General features: G+C 38.8%; 1 pseudogene; it reads left to right on the top strand.

Moving 5' to 3' along the window:
- The first annotated feature begins 3,665 nt into the window (after positions 1 to 3,665).
- Positions 3,666 to 22,968, top strand: LOC149209643 (uncharacterized; annotated as a pseudogene).
- The last annotated feature ends 735 nt before the right edge of the window (positions 22,969 to 23,703 follow it).

The raw sequence follows: 23,703 nt of genomic DNA, 5'->3' as shown, positions 1-23,703 counted from the left end.
TGGTTGATGAAGTAGAGAGGTTCAGTGGGGGCTTCAGTTCCCTGGTACATGGCTTTAAACCCAGGCAAGGTTGGACACTGATTTGTTGGGTGGTCCTCCTCACAAACGAAACACACTTCAACCGAATGCAATGGACATTCGTTCTTAGGGTGTCTTCTGGTGCACCTAGGGCAGAAGACAGCCAAGGCTCTCTCAGCTTCCTCTTTCTTTTGCTGGATCCTGAATGTGTCCAGCTGCATGGCAATGGTATGTCTCACCTCACTCTTAAGATCTTCTAATTGGTTTGTAAGCTCATGTTTGGAGAAAGGGACACCGGTGGAGAGGAGGTTTCCTCTACCTCGTTTTCTAGCTGCCCTGGAATGATTTCGAAACACAGTTTTGATGTCCTCATAAGGCAGTTGGTAAATGTCCCCCCCAGCTAACATGTGAAGGGTGTCTAGGAGATCTTCAGGGACTCCTCGGAGTAGAACCAACTTGAGGGATTCAGGGTCAAGTGTGCATCTGGCCCGTTTATAGCTAAGTTGGAACCTCTCCTCATAGTCCTCTAAAGACTCATCATTCCCCATGGTCATTCGAAAGATTTCTCCCTTGGTTTCCTTGGACCTACAATAATCCCTATACTTGGTATTGAAGGCTTGCTGCATCTGAGCCCAAGTGGTGATGCTATTCCCAGGTAATCCCATGAACCAACGTAGTGCTGCATCCTTGAGAGTGGAAGGGAAAAGCTTCAACTTTTGCTCATCCTCAGTATAGTCATAGGTTCGACAAAGGACAGCAAACTCAAACAAGAAGGTATCCGGATCCTCAGTGGTCAGTCCATGGAAGTGAGGCAAGGCAGAGGGGCTAATGTTTTTCATTTTCATATCCCCATTGGTTTCTCGGATGGGGAAAGCTCCTTCTATTCTCTCATCTTCTCTCCCATTATCAGCCATGGCTTCAAATGGAGTGGTTTCTAACTCTTCTTCGTCTATAGGGTCTTGGTATATCTCGGGATGTTCACCTATAGGTTCCTCTGGGTCACTGTCACCAAAGAAGAGAGAAGGGTGACTTAGTGATGTGGTGGGGGTGTTTGGTAGGAATTTGCCTGATCTATCTCGGTTCCTACGAGGCATGAAAGGGAAAGGACTCTTCTCTGTTTTTAGTGCTTTTTCTTTTTTCTTGTACCTACAAAACTGAAACAAAGTGATCTACAACTAACTAGATTGCTCAAATGAAATTTGCGGAATTGGAAATATTAATCTAGGAAAGCAGAAATATTAATCTAGGAAAGCAGGAAATACTAATCTAGGAAAGCAGGAAATACTAATCTAAGAAAGCAGGAAATACTAGTCTAAGAAAGCAGGAAAGTCTATGCTACTTTTGCAGAATGGAAATGAAGCAAACTACTTAGCAGAAGGTAAGAGTAGGAAAGTAGAGGAAAAGCAACAGGTGCTAATACTCTGACGCTTCCCCGGCAACGGCGCCAAAAAGATGGTGAGCTCCAGTATTGTAGCAATAATGCTACAACTCCTGGGGCTTCCTGTCTCTTAATTTTATCAACCCGGTAGTTCGTACAAACTTGGAAGCGACGGTGCTGTATGCACAAGTACTAGCCCTTGTCGCAGCTGTCACTTGGTCAGCTGGCACAAGTCCGCTAGGGCTTAAGCCAACTTCTATAGGCTCACAGAAGAAGCTTTATCAATGATGGACGAAAGTTAACTTCAAAGAAAGGCTACTCTACTTGACAAACTGAATCAAAAGCAACTTAAAGCATGTAAATCTATGAAACCCTAATTTAACTAGTCTATCCTCTATAATGCAAAGAATGTGGGTGCAACTCTTATGAATGCTGTCATTGCCTCTAACAAGTATGAATGCAGGGGTCTAAGCTACTGGCATCATGAGAAATGTGTTTTTGTGTTTTTCCTTTAAGTGTGTGGAGTGATTGTGACCTTGGCCTAACTAGGGTTTGATTGTGCAGGTGGGATGGAGATGGAAGGAAAGTGTGGGACAGGTTGGGGAGGCTTGGAGAGGTTCCTAAGGATCCTCAGCACCCATCCACAGAGGTCCCTCACGTTCAGAAGCTCGGCAACGAAGTGAATGGCCTCCTACAGGAAGGCTGCTGGGAATTCTACAGGATACTCTGTTTTCTACAGGATGGCTGTGCACGTCTACAGGATGGTTGGTCGTGGAGATTTTAGGAGTGGATGGAGTGTTGGAGTGGTGTGGGAGGCTAAGGGAGATGGAGATGGACCTAATGATGTCTTAGGAAATGGCAAGTCAGACGAAGGAAGGGTGCATGCAATGGGTTGATGTTTTGGAAGGGTGAAATCAACGAGAGTGAAGGAAATGGAGCGGTACGTGGAATGAGAGAGTTGGAGGGCAAGTGAGTGAGGTAGAGGATGAATAGAACTTGCAGGTGGATGGAGAAAACGACGAAGGAAGTGGCTTGAGAAAGAGCAGCGTAAATGAAACAAATGACCTGTGCATCAAAACAAGAGATTCATTAACCTATTATGCCATGAAACCTACAAATCCGAAATGGAAAACAAGAAATGAAACTAATGCGTGAGAGTGCAGTATGGATCAATGTCGAGAATATATGAATGGATTTTCAATAAAAACGTTCATGTGGCAACTTGCGTGGAGATGAAACGACTGCTGTTCTTTTTGGTGGCTGATCATGGTCTACACCCCAATCCCAACGGTGAGATGGCAGTGAGCCTTTTGCAACCTGTTTTTGATGGAGCTCCAAGAGATTTATTCTACCAACCTATCAAACTCGAATACTGAAAGCAAAGCATCATACCAGTCCTATCTATGCTAATGAAAACAACTAAACCAACAAGCTGGAAATCCGAATTGCATAGGAAACTAAACAAACTCAAGTGCTGGAACTAATGGTAAATGCATTACAACACGGAGGAGGACTATGGCTCTCAGGTTGGGCCCTCACCTGAGAGCTATAGCTCCTTGAGAAAACTCAGAACTAACTCAAAAGTGGCCTTCTTTATTCATAATCTGATAACATGCCAAATTGGCTTACAAAAGAGAACGAAACTTGAGCTGTGCTCCAAAATTACAACAGTAATACGAGAGTTTCAACAACCTAACCAAGGCTAAGGCTTCTATACTTATACAAAACGATGCTCCAACAGATATCCATGATTCTAGGAGCTCGGCTGTTCAATCTATAGTTTAACTACTGATCCTGTAGGATGGTCATAAATGCTGTTTCCTGTAGAGCAGTTTTGAACTGCTGTTCCTGTAGAACAGCTGGCCGTGTATTAAGCTCGGAGGGAGGCTGAAGTGGGCTCGGAGTTCTTGGTGAGGATCACGAGGAATGTCCCCCAAAACCGTGGACAACCTCTCCTTATGTCAGCAATGCCAACTCGTTGTCTCCTTGCCACCTTCTCGTTGTCTTTTGCTCCCTTTTAATGCCAAAACCTGGAATCACAATGCATTAGCTACGTGGATAAAGTGCCTATCCTTTCTCCTACAAACAACATGAATAAACTAAGAAGTGTATGCATAAACAATAAAAATTAATGGTTTGAGCAAGCAAAATAGGCCAAAAATGAGCCCAAATTGTACCAAAATTGGGGCTCATCAGCGGGGTCATTAGAGATTAGTAGGGGTGCATAAAGGACATCTTTCATAGTCATCTAGGAACTGCTACAAATAACATGGTAGAGCTCATGGCCTTAGAGGAGTGCCTGGAAATACTAATTGAGTCAAAGTCTCATAATGCCATCATTGAAGCTGACTCAGAATCGGTTATTAATGCGGCCAAACAGATCTGCAATGGAAAAGTACCTGGAAAAGTATCAAAACATTGGTGACTTTTGTAGGTCTTTCAGTGCATCCACTCCCACCTACAAACCCTGAGAACGACTAGCTTTGTTCATGTGTGAAGAAAAGCCAACATGCTAGTTGATTGTCTAGTGAATGAAGGATTGTTTTGCAAAGAAAGTTATAGCAGGTATGCATGGGATTCGACACCCTAGGGGAAATTGCATGAGGATTGTCAAAGACAGGCAGAAAAAGACATGGAAAACTTCCATACTTTCAGGACTGAACAAGAAGGAATATTAGTGGAAGCAGGAGAAAGCACAAGTGTAAGCCATTCTTAACCGTTGATTTTCAAAAATTAATTTAATAAAAAAAGAAAAAAAAGGAGAATAAAAATTCTTAAAATGAAGCTTTCCAAAAGGGAGAGGCACTTGGTAAACAACAAGCCTCTTAGTAGGTCATCGACCACGGATTATGATAGCCTTTGTAATCGAATGGCCATCAGGTGGAAAAGTAATCGGAGGTTAACCACCAAAGCGGACCCGATGCTTTTTAGATAAGCAGTTTACAATCCTCATTTCCTTCGAAAAGGAGAGTAAAGACCGTGCAGGTTTCCGCTCCGATATCTCAGAGGGCCGTCTGATCAACAAGGTCATTTTCACATGGAATTCGAGTTCTAAAAGTGATAAAAGATTAATTTCCAAACTGGACCTGAACATTCATAAAAATGGCTCACCTTCCTTATCGGGTCTGTGAACCAGAAAAATAGGGCGCATGTTGCCAAGGCGATAGTTTCGTGACCACTGGATCTCATGGGATCATGAATGGAGACTTATTTTGTAAGCCTTAGGTTGAGGGTTTCAATTTTATTTTGGGTTTTATAGTTGGCTACCATTCATAGGGACATCCCTTGTTGGTCCTTACTTTGTAAAGCCATGTAACATATGTATTTTTTCATGCGGTTAATAGAAGGCTCCACTCTTATTTGACCAAAAAAAAAAAGACTAACCTAAATGACTAATTTCATCAATATTAAAATATATGACTAGATAATAAGTGACAAAATTAAAAAATATTAACGTATAGGTCTACTCTACTCTAAGAATAAAGTTATGGTCACATAAAAAGTACAACAAGTATATGAATTATCCATTTATGCTAGTAATTTTCATTGTGTCAGACATCACCCAAATATGCAATTTCTTAATGGCAAGCAATTTCGAGCAAGGGGTCTATTTTATCCTCTCCAAATTTAAGGTCAATGAGGGGTGAAGTACCATATCTGTCTCCGTAGAATATAGTCTTGATAAAGGGGTAACAACCCAAATTTTATCAATTTTTGGGTAAAAGAACCTAAAATTAGGTGTTGCACCCACAACCCCTCACATCTTGAAGCCCATGGAGGAGTTTATAAAAAAATAATTGAGATCAAATTATCATCATCTTGTAGATCATTCATCTATTTTATTCTGAGGATTTTAAGACCCTTTCTTACCAATCTATTTTGGTGTTGCAAGATTCCACCCTAGTTTCAATCTCTTTGCATTTTTCTCTCTACTTGTTCTTGCGTTGGATTTCTATACATATGGGAGAAAGAAAATATTTTACTTCTCTTGAAGTAGGTTGAGCATATTCTATGATCTTAGAATTTGGAAATAACATTAAAAATCTATGAAAAACTACTAGCCCTATGTTAGACAGGTTTTCTGAGGTTATACGTATTATAGAGCCTAAGGTCATTGTAAATTAGAGGTATATGATAAAATGAAAATTACAGTGGTCTGAGGGCATAAAAATAAAGGAAGATAGGTATCCTGAGGCACAAGCAAGGGTTTAATATCCAAATTAGGGTGTAACTCAAAAACCTGCATTCTATACAACATAAATCCTAAATATGTTTGTGGCGGGAAGCTCCTCAATGATTTAGATGATCCTAGCACACTAAAGAAGCCAATCTAAGTTCCTTTATCAGACTTGAGTCCTTCAACACATACAGATCTTGTAACAGAGAAGAAAAACTCCCGAGGAAGAAAATTTGTGGTGATTGGAGTAAATATGACGCGTAAAATTGGTTCATACCTGAGGCAAACTCACGTATTTCATTTAATCATACAAGAGTTCATAGAGGATTTAACAATTAGGTAGAAGGTGAATATCTGTAAAGGTTTTAAATGTGGGTTATACTGTAACTTTGAAGGACCAAATAATTAAATTCTACCTTGTTCTGTCCAATCTATTATATAATTTAATAAGTGATACTATTAATTGAATAAATTTTCAATTATACTGAGTTAACTGTGTTGGAAAATGAATTTTTGTTGACATCCTAGGAAACCCTAGTGCTAAAATTGCCCTAGGCCACTACACTCTTCTTTTCTTGGAGGCACAAAAGACTTGAAAAAAATTAGCATGATATGTTGATTTATGTTAGTTACAAGTTGTCTCTCAGTTGAATGTATCATAGACCACTTCTAGATTTGATAATTAGGGTACAAGTTGTGTTTGTAAATCTTATGTTACATTGGCACACTCTTTATTTATGTTAGTTAAAAATTCTCTCACAATCGAATGAATTATAGACTACCTCTAGATTGGATAATGAGCATAAAATTTTTGTTTGTAGATGTTACTATGTTAATTTATTTTGTAGTTGTTTAACATTGCCATGCTCTGTTGCTTTATGTTAGCTACAATCTCACAGTTGAATGTATCCTGGACCACTTCTATATTTGATAATTAAGGTACAAATTTTTTCTGTAAATGTTATGTTACATTGGTACATTGTTTCTTTAAGTTAGTTACAAATTATCTTATAGTTGAATGAATTCTATACCACTTTTACATTGGGTAATGAAGGTATGAGTTGTGTTTGTAGATGTTACTTTGTTAATTTCTCTTTTGGTTGTTTAGTTTCTGCCTATTTAATTTGATTTCCTATATTTTGATAGGGGTTTATTTTACTTGTGTAAATGGTTTGTATGAACATACTAAAGGATTTGAACCTGTGGCAAAGACATAATTGTAGAGCATACAACTATGGTAGGGTAGTAGATACATTGGATTTATGTTGGAAGTAAGATAATATTATTCTTTTTTGATAGCTTGTGATGCTCATAGGGGCGAAAGATTCACCCAATGCAATGAGTGCTAAGTGGAAAATTCAAAAATCATGAGAAATTAGTCAGTTATGAATACCTCTCATGGAAATGGTCATAGATGAATCACTTACTTAACGTAGTTGAATCCCAAAAAATGATATCTAATATAATGCACTGCGAAAACCCCTTAACACTTAAATTCAAAAGAGTCAAGGGAACTCTACTTGAATGGTTCATGAGGCATAATACTTGCTAAGGTTTTGCAAATGGTGTAGCAAGCTAAGTGGGCTTGATTGTGGGGAGAACTCCATAGTTAAGTGCGCTTGAGCTAGATGTGGTTTGGGATGGGTGACCTCCCAGGAAGTCCTAGTTATTGGGTGCAAGCCTTGGAAGTGACGATTGACGCTATGTGATTCATTTCACTAGTTTCAACCCCACTTATTCACCCTTGCGAGCATCACGTCTCACAATGATTGCTAAGTGGACTATTAAAAATAATGACAAATAAGTGGATTATTCAAAAATCATGACAAATAAGTAGATTATTCAAAAATCATGAGAAATTAGTCAGTTACGACTACCTCTCATGGAAATGGTCATAGATGAATGACTTACTCAGTGCATTTGAATCCCAAAAAATGATATTTAATATAATTCACTACGAAAACCCCTTAACACTTAAATTCAAAAGAGTGAAGGGAACTCTACTTGAATGGTTCATGAGGCACAATACTTGCTAAGGTTTTGCAATTGGGGTAGCAAGCTAAGTGGGCTTTATTGTGGGGAGAAATCCATATTTAAGCGTGCCTTAGCTAGAGGTGATATGGTATGGGTGACCTCTAGGGATGTCCTAGTTACCATGTGCAAGCCCTGAAAGAAATTATTCACACTATGTGATTCATTTCACTAGTTTTAGTCCCCCTTCTTCACCCCTGTGAGCATCACCCGATGTAGTGAGTACTAAGTTAGCTATTCAAAAATCATGAGAAATTAGTTAGTTACGACTGCCTCTCATGGAAATGGTCATAGATGAATGACTTACTTAATGCAGTTGAATCCCAAAAAATGATATCTAATATAATGCACTATGAAAACCCCTAACACTTAAATTCAAATGAGTGAAGGGAACTCTACTTGAATGGTTAATGAGCCACAATGCTTGCTAATGTTTTGCGAATGGGGTAGCAAGATGAGTGGCCTTGATTGTGGGGAGAACTCCTTAATTAAGTGTGCTTGAGCCAGAGGCGATTTGGGATGGGTGACCTTCTGAGAATTCCTAGTTACTCGGTGCAAGCCCTGAAAGTGATGATTGATGCTATGTGATTCATTTCACTAGTTTCAATCCCAATTCTTCACTCATTTGAGAATAGCCCGATGCAACAAGTGCTAAGTGGAAAATTCAAAAATCATGCATGGAAATTGTGATAGATGAATGACTTACTTACCAAAGTTGAATCCCAAAAAATGATATGTAATATAATGCACTGCAAAAACCCCTTAACGCATAAATCCAAAAGTGTGAAGGGAACTCTACTTGTGGTTCATAACGCACAATACTTGCTAAGGTTTTGCAAATGGGGTAGCAAGCTAAGTGGGCTTGATTGTGGGGAGAACTCCACAACTAAGCGTGTTTGAGCCAGAGGTGATTTGGGATGGGTGACCTTCCGAGAAGTCCTAGTTACTCGGGGCAAGCCTTGAAATTGTTGATTGACGCTATGTGATTCATTTCACTACTTTCAATCCCACTTCTTCACCCCTGTGAGCATCACCTCACACGATGAGTGCTAATTGACCTATTCAAAAATTGTGGGAAATTAGTTAGTTACAACTACCTCTCATGGAAATGGACATAGAATGAATGAATTAATTAACAAAGTTGAATCCCAAAAAATGATATCTAATATAATGCACTATGAAAACCCCTTAACACTTAACTAATTATTTTTCATATTGTTGTCGGGTCAAACTAGAGATATCAAACTGTGTTGGGAAAACCATAAACACTCTTCTAGAGATATTTAAGCCTCATAGATCGATCAAGAGAACCTATGATCAACAAGCTCAAATGCTTGAAACAAGACAAGATAACCTTTGATCAACAAGCTCAAATAATTGAAACAATACAAGGGGTTGACTAGGCTACTGCTAAGACACTTTCTCTTGCAACATTGCTCATAGAATGAAATAATTTGTAGTGTGGGCAAGATGTTGAGAGGGGGACATCTAGTCACCGACATTCTATGGTTCATGATCAATAAACAAGAGAAAGATATTTCCCTCTAGAGAATGTTATTGACAACTAGCCCAAGGAGATGTTTACAATGAGTAATAGGTGGTGATATTCCTCTTTGATATTGTCATTATTTTATTGTAGTTAGAAATTATAGAATAGAGGCTGCACTGCATTTGGTTTCAAATTGTTGTGCTTGTTTAATTGCTTCTTTTGTTCTTTGTAAAAAGTTGATCAATATTTCATAAAATTGAATGTTCCTAAAGAGGAAGAGTAGATTTCACTGAATTAGATTGGTAGACTCAGCTCTTGACACCCCAATACAAAGAGAGCTCGAACTATTTCACTTTTGAATATTGGAAGGTGCCCATAACAAATAAATGACTATCAAAACCAATAACATCTAGGAAGAGAGGATTCATTCAATTGGAAAAATAAATAGGATTCTACATAATTAAAAGACCTAAATGGACAAGCATTTTGAATTTTGTCAAAAAGTTGACTCATTTAGCGAAGTTTGTAAATTCCAATCACTCTTTAAAGAAGCTTGTAAGAAAATATGACAGTGAAAAAATATTGTTGTTATCATTCAAAGTAGAAAGCAATAGAATCCTAATAGTCACAACTAGTCAAAAATCCAATTGACCATGATTATTGGCTGCAAAAAAAAATGAACCATCAAGTAAGAAACAATTATGAGTGAATAGTTGCGGGAGATCACAAATAATGTGAAGATGTCAATACTGATAATGGTTTATCTCAGAAGTCAAAAGAATCTGTAATTTTTTGGATGGCTATACAAAGTTGTCAGGTTCTCTTTCACTAATGCAATTGGTTCTGAATCACCCAAATATATTAATGGGGTCATGTATAATGTGATACCATTTAAGGCTATAGAATAATGTTGGGGGGGCTTATAAGGAATCAACATGCAGAGTTCAAACAAAGACCAAATTTTTGCATGTTTATGAAATATGGTAAATGCTTTATGATAAAAGTCAAGAAGAAAACCAATTTAGTATCTTTAATTATTGCAACTCCCTTTAATAAGAAAGACTAGTTAGATTTATTGCCTTCTTTTTCCATCCAACTTCAACACTTAATATTTCTATGTAATAGGTGTCCTTTTTGTATGAATGGATCAATAAGGGCTAGATTAGTGAGACCACCTGCATTATGTTTCACCTAGTTTGGTTGAGTATTTTGCATATGAGTTAGTGGTATTTTTTATTTGTACACGTCAGATCAATGTCTACATAATTTGGACTAGGGAGTTTATTTTATTCAACCTCAAGTGCGAAGGGAAAATTTTCCTCTTGATCTTTTTTAAATCCTAGGGTGACTGAGCTAGGTCCTCTCAACACTATATATTATCTAGATAATATCATTAGATAGTGCATTGGATCCTTCTCAGTGATTCATCAGTAAAAAATACCATTTCCACCTCACATTTAATGTCCTTATCTTGTCTAATAGAGATTTAGTTGATCCATGGCACTCTTTCTTCTATCTACTTCTCTAATGTAATAATTTAGTTCATGAATTTTGATATTTTATTTGGTTTTATTATTTTGGGGTAACATTTGGAACTCCTACATATCAATATTACTAATTGCACTTCCTAGTCTAATTGACCTGATTTTTGTTTGTTTATTGTACTTCCTTCTCCATATTAGTGGGACTATCAATCCCCATAGAGAGATGCTTGGTTTGCTGTCTTTTTTAATAAATTTTGCAATTATATCTTGATAGAATTTTGCAACATCAAACATTACCATAGGCCTAGGCTTGACAATATCAAACACATAGATCAAGCTTCAAATTATGGGATTGGAAACAGTCTTGTTGGCTCTTTCCATACATTGACACAAATATTTTGTGAAATCCTACAATAGTTGTTATTAGTCAATGATGTCATATTTTTACCTGCTTTAGCTCTAGTAGGGTTGACCACAAAGTTAGAGCACACTCAATTAGCAGGTGCTCTTATTGTCGTAGGTACATATAACCGCAGTATGGAAGTGGTTTGCATTGGTTGTTATTCACATCAAAGTGTGAGGGAGGCACAATTATGTAGTAAAGTAGAGTGCACATGTATGCCTTCAGCATTAGTATATTTCCTGCTTTGGTACCTTAAGTTAAATTCAGTTCATTTTTCTTCCAAATTTAGCAATTTCCTATTTACTTCAATTCAACTTTTAGTTTAGTTCAATTTCTTATTCATATGAACTATCCCAACACAAGGCACAAATGCCTAGGTTTCTTGAGACACTGTGGTACTTATATGGTTAAGTCTCTAGTATAGGAAGAGGGTGAAATTCTCAAGGAAAGGAATGCTTGATTTAGCTCATTTTCCAGTTGAGGTGCACTTATATTATAGCAACATAAATAGTTTGCAAGAAGTGTAGAAGGTTTAGGCATGGACAAGTTGATTTCCAAGCTTGACACATTGGTACTTAGATAATTAACTCTCAGAACAATATTATTTTCATAACTAATTCTCATTGGTTCAAATAATTGAAGGATGTAATATTCCTACATGGTTTTCTGCTTTTGGATTTCAACAGATATATGAAAATTCCTAGCACGAATCGGCAATAATCAACACTGAAAATAATTATTCTCAACTGGAACATAAATTTTCTTATTAAAATTTGATTGTAAATGAGTTTCTATAATTATTTAATGTGTCCCTTAGGTATGAAAATTTGGTCACGTTTGTTGGGTTAATTAAGAATTTTTACTCTCTGTGTTGATCATTTTTTCTATTGAGACCAATGCTACAAACATCTTGATTTTATTGCAAAAAAAATCATGAAATAATGTTTTTTTGGCCTAGTCAATGTTTGCTGAATTTTGCTGATATTTTCTCAACATTTAAGATTTTTTAGTTTTCCAAACCCTTGTCGATTTTATGTTGATGCCGATGCTTGCAATATTGATTGATACTATGAAAGCCTTATATTGTTTTATGTGTAGTTCTTCCTTCTGTATTAGGCATCCAATGTTTTGTATTCGGGTACAATGTGTTAATGGTCGTTCATGGATATGAGCCATCATTTCTAGACTATGGATCTTACCTTGTTTATTGAGCACATGAAGTTGCTTTTCTGGTCATGTTTTGTGTTGCTTGAAATTCCTTGTGTGTCTTTAGATGTATACATTTTTAGCTAGAATTTTGAAATTGTTCCTAATTTTCTCCTTGGAAATATTTTAGGAAACATCCTGTGCCACCTCAACAATACACGAGTTTTGATGGTCCAGATACCTCATCTAATTAGCCAAGTACTGAAGAAAATGGAGAATATAGAGATTATGTTGTCAATGATGCTCTATCACCTTTAGGTCCAAGAGAGGAGGTGCCTTGGTGGGCCCCAATATTGCAGCAATAATGCTGCAACTCCTCGAACTCCCCTTTTTAATTTTATCAACCCAGTAGTTCATAACAAACTTGGAAGCGACGGTGCTATATACACAAGTACTAGCTCTTGTCGTGGCTGTCACTTGATCAGCTGGCACAAGTCCGCTAGGAGCTTAAGCCAACTTCTATGAGATCTTAGAAGAATATTTTAACTGATCGATGAAAGCTAACTCAAAGGAAGGTAATCTACCTGCAGAAAGAAACTAAAAAGCTGAATGGAAATTCAAACCCTAGCAAACCCTAGTTTTACCAACTAGCCATACCGATGCAAGAAAAAGGATGAAAGCTACTAAAAAATATGCCATTGATTCTTTGGAAGGTTAAGTGCATGTGTCTAGGCTACTTCTAAAGTGAAATCTGAAAAGAAACATCTTTTTGTATTTTTGAGTAAGTTGGCAGAATTATTATGCATGTTCTTTAACTGTTTTGGACTGTGCAGAGGTTGTTGATGAAAGGAAATGGCTAGGGCACTTGCAGGAGGTTGGGAAGGTGAGAAGAGGGCCTAAGGGGTCCCTAGTGTTATCACTCAGGTTGTCCTTAAGCTCTGGAAAAGGATACGGCCGAGGTAACCACAGACCAACTTTGGACTGCAGGTTCTAGCCAACTTGCAATCAGAGAGGGCTCTCTCTTTATGATTTAGCTTTGTTGAAAACGATTTTAGGCTAGGTTTTGAGTTCAGGGGGTTTTTGTTTTTTTTTGGTGGGAAAATTGATGTTTTCAGACAGAGAGGCAAGGCATAGTCTGGAAGTTTCAAACCATTGGGCGTGGAGTCGAGGAGGAGAACTGCTGGTGCATTTCTTCGGTCACAAGAGAGGTAAAATGGAGCAAGATAGCTGAGCATGAAACAATATTTCAGGTTTAAATGATGGGAAGAATGCTAAGTAATGAGAGGCAGTTAAGAATCTCTCAATCAACTTAGCAGATGGAGGTAACAGAGCTCTACCTAGGGGCAGTGAAGCATCCCTAGATAATTGGCCAACACAAGTGAATCGGGGTAAACATGAGCCAGGAGGAATTCATATTCATAACCAATTCAATCAGAGGAAAACATAAAGAAATAGCAGAAATTGAGCATAGAGTGTATTTAAACAAATTCTAAGCTATTCTTTCTTTCTGCTATTTAGATAGTGGTAAACAATAAAAAGAGGTAAGATGCACTTATTGCTTCCGGCTGCAGCAAAAGAATTCCATCTTCATATCTCCAAAAACATTCATTTACAACAGTCAGTTCGCTCTCCAAGCTTTCAGCAATCTTTAATTATAGAAAAACTCAAGTATACAATGCGAGTCTCTAGTGAAAATTCTCAATCAACCAACCCTTGTAACAATGTAGAGGGTGGTATATATAGGGCAAAACTATCTACAAAGTTCCTTTATTACATCTTGACCTAATCAGGTATGAAAGAAAGATGATTACTTAACCTAATCCTATCCAGAAATAAATGCAAAAATATCTCGGGCTGCGCTCAGGGCCACCATATCAAAATTGAGTAAATGATGTTGTCCTTGGTGGCTTGCTGCAGTGTTTTATGATATAAATGTGTATGGGTTTCTGCATCTCTGCTGTTTGTTTGCATTTAAAGCTTTAACTGTGATTTGAGGGCAAGGATGGGCTTATGCTTCTTGATTTGACTTTCTGGGGGCGTTCATCAATGTTCAGGTGCTTCGAGCCCCTAAAAAATCTTTGGCTGATACTCTTTGGCTCTTCATCTTCCTTTGATACTCTTTGGCAATAAACCGATGTTGTTCTGATGTGTTGTGTGTTAAATCATCATTTAATGGTCGTTGTTCGGCCTCTGTTTTCTTCAAAACTGCTTTCTGCTCCTTTCTGAGTGCTTCACAAAGAAAAATGGTTCATTCGACACCTTTCGGGCCTCCTGGGGGGCTGCAGAATGAAAAGATTCCCTGAAGATTCCCCATTCTGGCCCAAAAAACTGCCTCAGAAACTGATTCCAGGGCTCCGAAGTGCGATTTTTGCCCTTTGCGCCAAAAAGTGTTGATGACGTCAGCATGATGTCAGCGGATGTGACTTTGTAGGCGGGTGACGTCAGCGATGACGTCAGCATGATGACGTGGCGGGATGACGTCAGTGGGTGACGTCATCATGTACGGACGGTGGCGTGGCATGTACAGTGGCAGGGTATGGTGGCAGGAGGCCACGTGGCAGGTGATTCCGCAGGTGACTCAGCTTACGTAACAGGGGAGGGTGGTAAGCGGTTTTGGGCGCACCGCCTTAGCGCCTTGGCGGTTTTGGGGGGAGGGGCTCTGCCACATCCGAGAGCCTGGCGTGTGGCGGGAGTACGACGGTAATACCGCCCATCTCCCGGACGCATAAGCTCGGGCGGTTCGAGGATGGGAGGGCCCGTCAGCCGTAGATCTGTGGGGCGGATGATCCAACGGCTGGCGGCGATGGCGAGTCGGCGGGGATATACGGGCGGGGAATATGCGCAGAATATTCCAATTTTAATAACGCGCACAGGTGGGGTTTGAAACTCAGGTTTAGTGGGTTTGGGGGGTTAATACGAGCGCAGGTTAATGTATTTACAGTTAGGGCTTAGGAAAAAGCAGTAGAACATGGGTTTTCGCACGTAGGTTTAGCAATTTATGCCCGAAACTTAGGATAAGGGGGGCAAAAAGTGGGTTTTTGAGGGTTTTTAGGGCTAGGGAAGAGGTTATTAATCTAGCCAGGTGTCAGATTAATCCCTGCTCAGACGCGAATGGGCTAAGAGCAGCCCCAGATGGATTGTTCTTTCCCTGACTTAGAAAGAATATGGCTATATTTCCAGGGGGGAATATTTACATAGGGGAATTTTATATACAAAGTTTTAGTAGGGGAAAAGGGGAAAACTGATAGGGAGTTATATAATACTTGTTAGTAGTTAATATGAAGGTGATAAGCAGGTGCCAAGGTCAGGGACCTTAGGCTAATTTTGGGGAAAAGAGTTTTGAAAAGAAATAAAATCCTTGAGTGAAGCAGATCTTCACCAAGGCAACTGATATGGATGATGATGAAACTAAGAGGAACCAAGCAGATCTTGACCTCTTTGGGAAGTTAGTAAGTGACTTGGGGAATTAGAAGAAGGGGGAGTTAGTTATGTCCACCTTTGAGCTCCCTTGCATGAAAACTGCCTGCACTGTGATCTGTAAAGATAAACCACTTTGTAACACAAAATTGATCATAAATTGCCTTACCTGCAACCACACAGCTACCTACCTAGCCTACCTTCCTAACATTTTTTCTTTTTTTGAATTGGGTGCACTTAGACTTGCAAACCCAAATTTACAATTTTTCTTTTGATTTTTTCCTATCTAAATCTACACTTATTTCTGCCAGGGCCCGGATTAAACAGTTGGGTCGCTTTGATTCTCTACCTATCTACAAATCTACCAAGATTAAACTGTTTGGACAGATATCATTCTCTATATTCTAAAACAGGAAATTGAAACCTAGGGAGACCAAGATTAAACTCTTTGGAGCTCCCTTAAATGAAAACTCTTCAAAAACTGGAACTACTCATCAAAAATTGGAATACAATAGTGCATTTGGACTAAGCATACTTCATGGCACCTCGTGGAAATATGGAACACTGCAACCTGCAAAGTATGACATATTTGGCATGTAAAAATGTCAATCATGAAAGATGATACCCTGTTGCACCAGGAGGCTAATAGTGGCTCCACTTGGGGATGGCCTTCCCTTGTGGAAGGCCAAGAACAGCAGGTCAGACTGCCTTAGTGTTCAACTGCTTCTGCATTCTAAAAAAAAAAACTTTCCTTTGCTGGGCACTTTATATATACATATGAAAGTACATTTGATGAACTTAGGGCCTTCACTTCGGGCATCAACTGCATCAAGCTGCTATACAAACAAAAAACTCAAATCCTACCTATCTACCCTAATCAGCACTTGTTTGCTGGTTAGGTAAAATGAAACAATCAGTGCAGCCACTTCAGCACTTGTAGAAGAAAACCCACTGTTTGACTGATAGTTGGTGAAGTCAGAAACATTGTCTGGTCCTGTGCTCCCATAATCAAAATTCTAACATATGAAGGTATTTGCTGACTGTCTTGGTCTTCATAGAGACAATATGTTAAAGATTTAGAGTTGAAAAGATCCTCCATGTAATCAGCTACAGGATCTATAAAAGCATTATGCGGGAGAGTTTCTTCTAGGCTTTCTTTGTCTCATGGAAGAGCTACAGCCTTAGTAATCACCTCTACAGCCAGTACGTCATTCTTTCTCTTGAAAACATGATCAACTTTAATCTACAAGTCAGAAGGTAATACAATTTCCTTATGACCAGGAGAAGGAAGTTCTTGAAAAAAAACTCTAGGATTTTGAAAATTATATGATTGGATCTGAGAGTGAAAAAGTTCAATCTCATTTTCATGTTCTTCCACGACCAAATCAAGAAGACACATTTTTATTTGAGGCTGTTGTATTGCAGTGATCTTAATCAACAACAGTCTAAAAAAATTTTCATCAAGCTCATATTCTGATAACAACTTTCTAAATTCATTTATAGCTTGTTCAACCTCATCTTCCCCATACCTAGTCATTTGACCTGACTATTAACACTGTGAAATGGGATTTATTTGCCTGTAAAGCCGCTCAAACTTTGAAGAGTCTTCTCTCAGGTTCGTTCCTCCAGTGGAGCCTTGATTATGCAGATGATGTGGAGCCGCCAGGTGGATGATCAACTTTGGAGTGCCTGATCTCTGTCCACCATCAAAGATCAGAACTAGACTTGAAAAAGTGGTTGTGAAGGTTTGGTTCTTCCCAGCAGAGCTTTCCAACTTTCTTTGTGAAATTATCTGAGGAAGATCCCCAGCGGAGTCGCCATTATGCTATCACTCAAGTTGTCCTTAAGCTCCGTAAAAGGATACGGCCGAGGTAACCACAGACCAACTTTGGACTGCAGGTTCTAGCCAACCTGCAATCAAAGAGGGCTCTCTCTTTATGATTTAGCTTTGTTGAAAAGGATTTTAGGCTAGGTTTTGAGTTCAGGGGGTTTTTGTTTTGTTTTGGTGGGAAAATTGATGTTTTCAGACAGAGAGGCAAGGCATAGTCTGGAAGTTTCAAACCATTGGGCGTGGAGTCAAGGAGGAGAACTGCTGGTGCATTTCTTCGGTCACAAGAGAGGTAAAATGGAGCAAGATAGCTGAGCATGAAACAATATTTCAGGTTTAAATGATGGGAAGAATGCTAAGTAATGAGAGGCAGTTAAGAATCTCTCAATCAGCTTAGCAGATGGAGGTAACAGAGCTCTACCTAGGGGCAGTGAAGAATCCCTAGATAATTGGCCAACACAAGTGAATTGAGGTAAACATGAGCCAGGAGGAATTCATATTCATAACCAATTCAATCAGAGGAAAACATAAAGAAATAGCAGAAATTGAGCATAGAGTGTATTTAAACAAATTCTAAGCTATTCTTTCTTTCTACTATTTAGATAGTCGTAAACAATAAACAGAGGTAAGATGCACTTATTGCTTCAGGCTGTAGCACAAGAATTCCATCTTCATATCTCCAAAAACATTCATTTACAACAGTCAGTTCGCTCTCCAAGCTTTCAGCAATCTTTGATTATAGAAAAACTCAGGTATACAATGCGAGTCTCTAGTGAAAATTCTCAATCAACCAACACTTGTAACAATGTAGAGGGCGGTATATATAGGGCAAAACTATCTACAGAGTTCCTTTATTACATCTTGACCTAATCAGGTATGAAAGAAAGATGATTACTTAACCTAATCCTATCCAGAAATAAATGCAAAAATATCTCGGGCTGCGCTAAGGGCCGCCGTATCAAAATTGAGTAAATGATGTTGTCCTTGGTGGCTTGCTGCAATGTTTCCTGGAATAAATGTGTATGGGTTTTTGCATCTCTGCTGTCTGTCTGCATTTAAAGCTTTAACTGTGATTTGAGGGCAAGGATGGGCTTATGCCTCTTGATTTGACTTTCTGGGGGCGTTCATCAATGTTCAGGTGCTTCGAGCCCCTAAAAAATCTTCGGCTGATACTCTTTGGCTATCATCTTCCTCTGATACTCTTTGGCAATAAACCGATGCTGTTCCGATGTGTTGTGTGTTAAATCATCATTTAATGGCCGATGTTCGGCCTCTGTTTTCTTCAAAACTGCTTTCTACTCCTTTCTGAGTGCTTCGCAAAGAAAAATGGTTCATTCGGCGCCTTTCGAGCTTCCTGGGGGCTGCAGAATGAAAAGATTCCCCATTCTGGCCCAAAAAAATGCCTCAAAAACTGATTCCGGGGCTCTGAAGTGCGATTTTTGCTCTTCGCGCCAAAAAGTGTTGATGATGTCAGCATGACATCAGCAGATGTGACTTCGTAGGCGGGTGAAGTCAGCGATGACTTCAGCATGATGACATGGTGGGCTGACGTCATCATGTATGGACGGTGGCGTGGCATGTACAGTGACAGGGTATGGTGGCAGGAGGCCACGTGGCAGGTGATTCGGTAGGTGACTCGGTAGGTGACTTAGCTTACGTCACAGGGGAGGGCTGTAAGTGGTTTTGGGCGCACCGCCTTAGCGCCTGGGCGGTTTTGGGGGGAGGGGCTCTGCCACATCCGAGAGCCTGACGCGTGGCGGGAGTACGACCGTAATACTGCCCATCTCCCGAACGCTAAAGCTCGGGCGGTTTGAGGATGGGAGGGCCCGTCAGCCGTAGATCTGCAGGGCGGATGATCCAACGGTTGGCGGCGATGGCGAGTCGGCGGGGATATACAGGTGGGGAATATGCGTAGAATATTCCAATTTTAATAACACGCGCAGGTGGGGTTTGAAACTTAGGTTTAGTGGGTTTGGGGGGTTAATACGAGCGCGGGTTAATGTATTTACAGTTAGGACTTAGGAAAAAGGGGTAGAACATGGGTTTTCGCACGCGTGTTTAGAAATTTATGCAGGAAACTTAGGATAAGGGGGGCAAAAGTGGGTTTTTGAGGGTTTTTAGGGCTAGGGAAGAGGTTATTAATCTGGCCAGGTGTCAGATTAATCCCTGCTTGGACACGGATGGGCTAAGAGCAGCCCCAGATGGACTGTTCTTTCCCTAACTTAGAAAGAATATGGCTATATTGCCAGGGGGGAATATTTACATAGGGGAATTTTTTATACAAAGTTTTAGTAGGGGAAAAGGGGAAAACTGATAGGGAGTTATATAATACTTGTTAGTAGTTAATATGAAGTTTATAAGTGGGCGCCAAGGTCAGGGACCTTAGGCTAATTTTGGGGAAAAGAGTTTTGAAAAGAAATAAAATCCTTGAGTGAAGCAGATCTTCACCAAGGCAACTGATATGGATGATGATGAAACTAAGAGGAACCAAGCAGATCTTGACCTCTTTGGGAAGTTAGTAAGTGACTTGGGGAATTAGAAGAAGGGGGAGTTAGTTATGTCCACCTTTGAGCTCCCTTGCATGAAAACTGCCTGCACTGTGATCTGTAAAGATAAAGCACTTTGTAACACAAAATTGATCATAAATTGCCTTTCCTGCAACCACACAGCTACCTACCTAGCCTAACTTCCTAACATTTTTTCTTTTTTTGAATTGGGTGCACTTAGACTTGCAAACCCAGATTTACAATTTTTCTTTTGAATTTTTCCTATCTAAATCTACACTTATTTCTGCCAGGGCCCGGATTAAACAGTTGGGTCCCTTTGATTCTCTACCTATCTACAAATCTACCAAGATTAAACTGTTTGGACAGATATCATTCTCTATATTCTAAAACAGGAAATTGAAACCTAGGGAGACCAAGATTAAACTGTTTGGACCTCCCTTAAATGAAAACTCTTCAAAAATTGGAACTACTCATCAAAAATTGGAATACAACAGTGCATTTGGACTAAGCATACTTCATGGCACCTCGTGGAAATATGGAACACTGCAGCCTGCAAAGTATGACATATTTGGCATGTAAAAATGTCAATCATGAAAGATGATACCCTGTTGCAACAGGAGGCTAACACCTAGCACCCTTCCATATAGTTTCATAGTGATCAGATCTCAAGAAACCGCTTTCGTGAGCTTCTACAGGAAGCCTGCAGGGGTTCTACAGGATGTACTGTAGCTTCTACAGGATGTTCCGAAAGGGAATTTTGAAGGGCATATGGAGGAAAAAAGGTGAAGAAATGGGTATGGAGGTGAGATAAGGGTGTGAGGAGGTCTAGGATTTGGTGAATGAGGATGAGGAGTGGTTAAGGCGATCGGATTTGGTTCGAAGATAAGAGAAGCAATGTTGTGCAAGAATGTAGGAACTAGGGAAAAGTGAGAAAACATGGCAAATGAGAGGCAACAATTTGAGTTATAGGATGAATCAGGTTGCATTGATGGGATAAGGGTAGGAGAGGAGGTATCACAGGTGCTCTGCACATTATTTTCCAAGACTAACCAACAAAGACTAAGAAAACCAAAGATCTAACTAATTTAACCTAATTTGACCTAGAAACCATAAGCATGATGAACAGAATTTTATTGGCAGAAAATCATGTAAAACAACTATGGAAACCAAGCAATAATGGATCTAAGCATGTAATCACAATTGGTACTAACTTTTGCATCTAAGAATCTAACACTAAAAATTGCATGAAGAACCAAGAACAATGTTTTTATGGCAGCAAGGACACCTTGGTCTCAGCTCATGGTCCCAAGGAGGGAGAGGTGAGATCAAGGGCTGCTTGATGGCCTTTTCTGAAGATTTTTTCCTTTAGAGAACTTTCAAATCAAACTAAAGCATGAAAATTTATTTTAATCATCAAAAGCAACATAGTAACAAAACAAGATTTTCATCTAAATAACAGATTTTATTCTAAGAATGCAGCAAAGACACATAAAAGTGCACAAAGGAGGTACTGGTCACTTGGGTTGGGCGCAACCCAAAGAGCTACAGCCTCCTAAGGAATATTAGAGCTGGTGCAAAGCTGGATTCATCTTTATTGATCAAAAGAATAGTTACATCCCAAAAACTGTCTACAAAAAAAATCTTGCAAATGTGCTGAAATGCAAAGGTAACCTACTACCTAAAAAATGACTAAATCAAACTGCCAACTAGTAATAGAAATGAGGCCCTAAGCCTTCTTATTTATACAAATTGAGGACCCCAATAGTCCTCCTAAACTTTAGGAACTCGGCTGCCAAAACTTGCAGTTAACAACAACTTTACTAGCCCTTGCTCGGCTACCCTTGTGATAATTGATGTGGTGGCCCTTGAACTGCGAGATGCTAGTGGAGAATTCGAGGTAAGGGCTCATAAATGAAGGGGACACCTTCCTACAAATCCTCTCCACGAATTTGGCTGCCAAGTGTTCATTTAAACCTTTGATTTTGTCTCAAAATTGACTAAAAATCTGCATAAAGCACACATTAGACTTGTTGGCATAATAACTAACCCAATTCACTCTATTAGCATAAATATAATAAAAAACATGCAATAAAATAATGAGAATGGTGGATTAAGTCGAATTAGGAGGCTGAATGAGCCCATATAATTACTCATTTTTGGGGCTCATCACCTGATACTCATGAAATTGGCAGCAAAAGGAGTGGAATTCATCAAGATGAAACAAGGTTTTTTTTCACCTCCAAATCATATTTGCAAGGATACATAATCAATCAACAGTATTGGTCAACAATTTTCATGTTTGAGGCAAACATAAAGGTCAATTGGTCAATGGAAGTACGAGTGGAGTTCAGATCATTCTACCAAGAACGATGCAGTAAATGTTTATGAACAAAATAAGAGGCTTAAATAAAATTTAAAAACTGTTGAATCTTCAATTGTGTAACTGAAGAGGGAAGTTGTCTCATTAGAGATACAAGAAGAAAAACAAACTACAGAAATAGAAACAATTACACAGCAACTTGCAATAGAAATTAAGCAGGGAAAATACTTTCCAAGTAAAATTTTAGATAAAAATTTGACTATGGTTCTGTGAAATTAGAATTTGAACAACGTAAGTCTTTAGAGAACAACAATGGAAAACATATAGATGTTGGTCATGGATGTTTTGACATGGGAAATGCTAGACATGTTTTTAAAGATCTGGAGGAGTTAGATTCTAATAACCAAGTGAATATAAACCTTGATTTGCAACTAGAAAGGTCACAAAAAACATGCACTGAGTTATTGCTCATTGTTCAAGGGGATTAAATAGAGAATAAAAATAGAGATACAAAGCACACTTCTAATATGAGACTTGATAGTCGTCAACAAAGAAAATGAAACCCTCGAGGTTGTCAAGTTAGACTAGCTACAAAATTTATCATCCTTAGAGGATAAAATCAATGAAATTAAAGAGAAAATATTGATTGAATAATCTCAATGTTTCTTCAGGATGGCCTTGAAATTTTGGAGAGGGTATTCCAAGATTTCAAGAAAGAAAATATAAGTATGATCAGTAAGTTAATTGGTGAAATAGTTGCAAAAAAATAAAAAAAATTAATCATAATCTTGACAAGTGGAGCTTTCCTAGTGAGTTTTACCTGCCCAAGAACATTATAACCAATGGAAAAAACAATGGTGTCAAAGATAGGCAGTGGGAAATTGACTTGAACAAAGATGAAATTCATAACTGCAATCAGCCATACAAGTCAAATTATTTGGATGGTTTGCAAGCAGTGCATGACACACAGTTGTGGCTAGATAGAGTATCATTCAAATTGAAAAGAAGGGATCAAAGTTTAGCAAAAAGGAAATATAAATGGGCTTGACAATACAAGAGTAGGATTACAACTTTCAGATGAAGATTATGAAGTATGAGCACTTTGTTTTTCAAACCACCATCTTGAAACTAGATTTGGAAACTTAAAGGAAAAGCTAGAAGTAGATGACCATTTCAATAAAGTTCTACTAAGAAATCGAGATGGAGAATATTTTGAGGAAATGCCAACATTCAGGGAAAAAACCAATTATGGATCAACAATTGGGATGAACAAAAACATAGTGAATGATCATGAAGATGTGCACATCAAATTGTTTCAGCTAAAGGAGATGAAAAATCGACTTCTGAAAAGGATTTCTTAGCTTGAGGCACAACTAAAAAAGGATATAGAATAGGATGAAGGAAATTTGTTAGAAGATCTATTAGATAAATTCAACAAAAGTGAAAGTAAGACTAACTCCAATTTTGAGCTAGAGGAAAGGATCTTTGAACTATATGCATAAGAA

Source organism: Pinus tabuliformis, chromosome 1_2, assembly GCF_031772625.1.
Source record: "Pinus tabuliformis cultivar Carrire ecotype Pingquan chromosome 1_2, CPIR1, whole genome shotgun sequence".
NCBI lineage: Eukaryota > Viridiplantae > Streptophyta > Pinopsida > Pinales > Pinaceae > Pinus > Pinus tabuliformis.
Note: the sequence above shows the minus strand (reverse complement) of the source record. Positions and strands in the feature narration are given on the sequence as shown.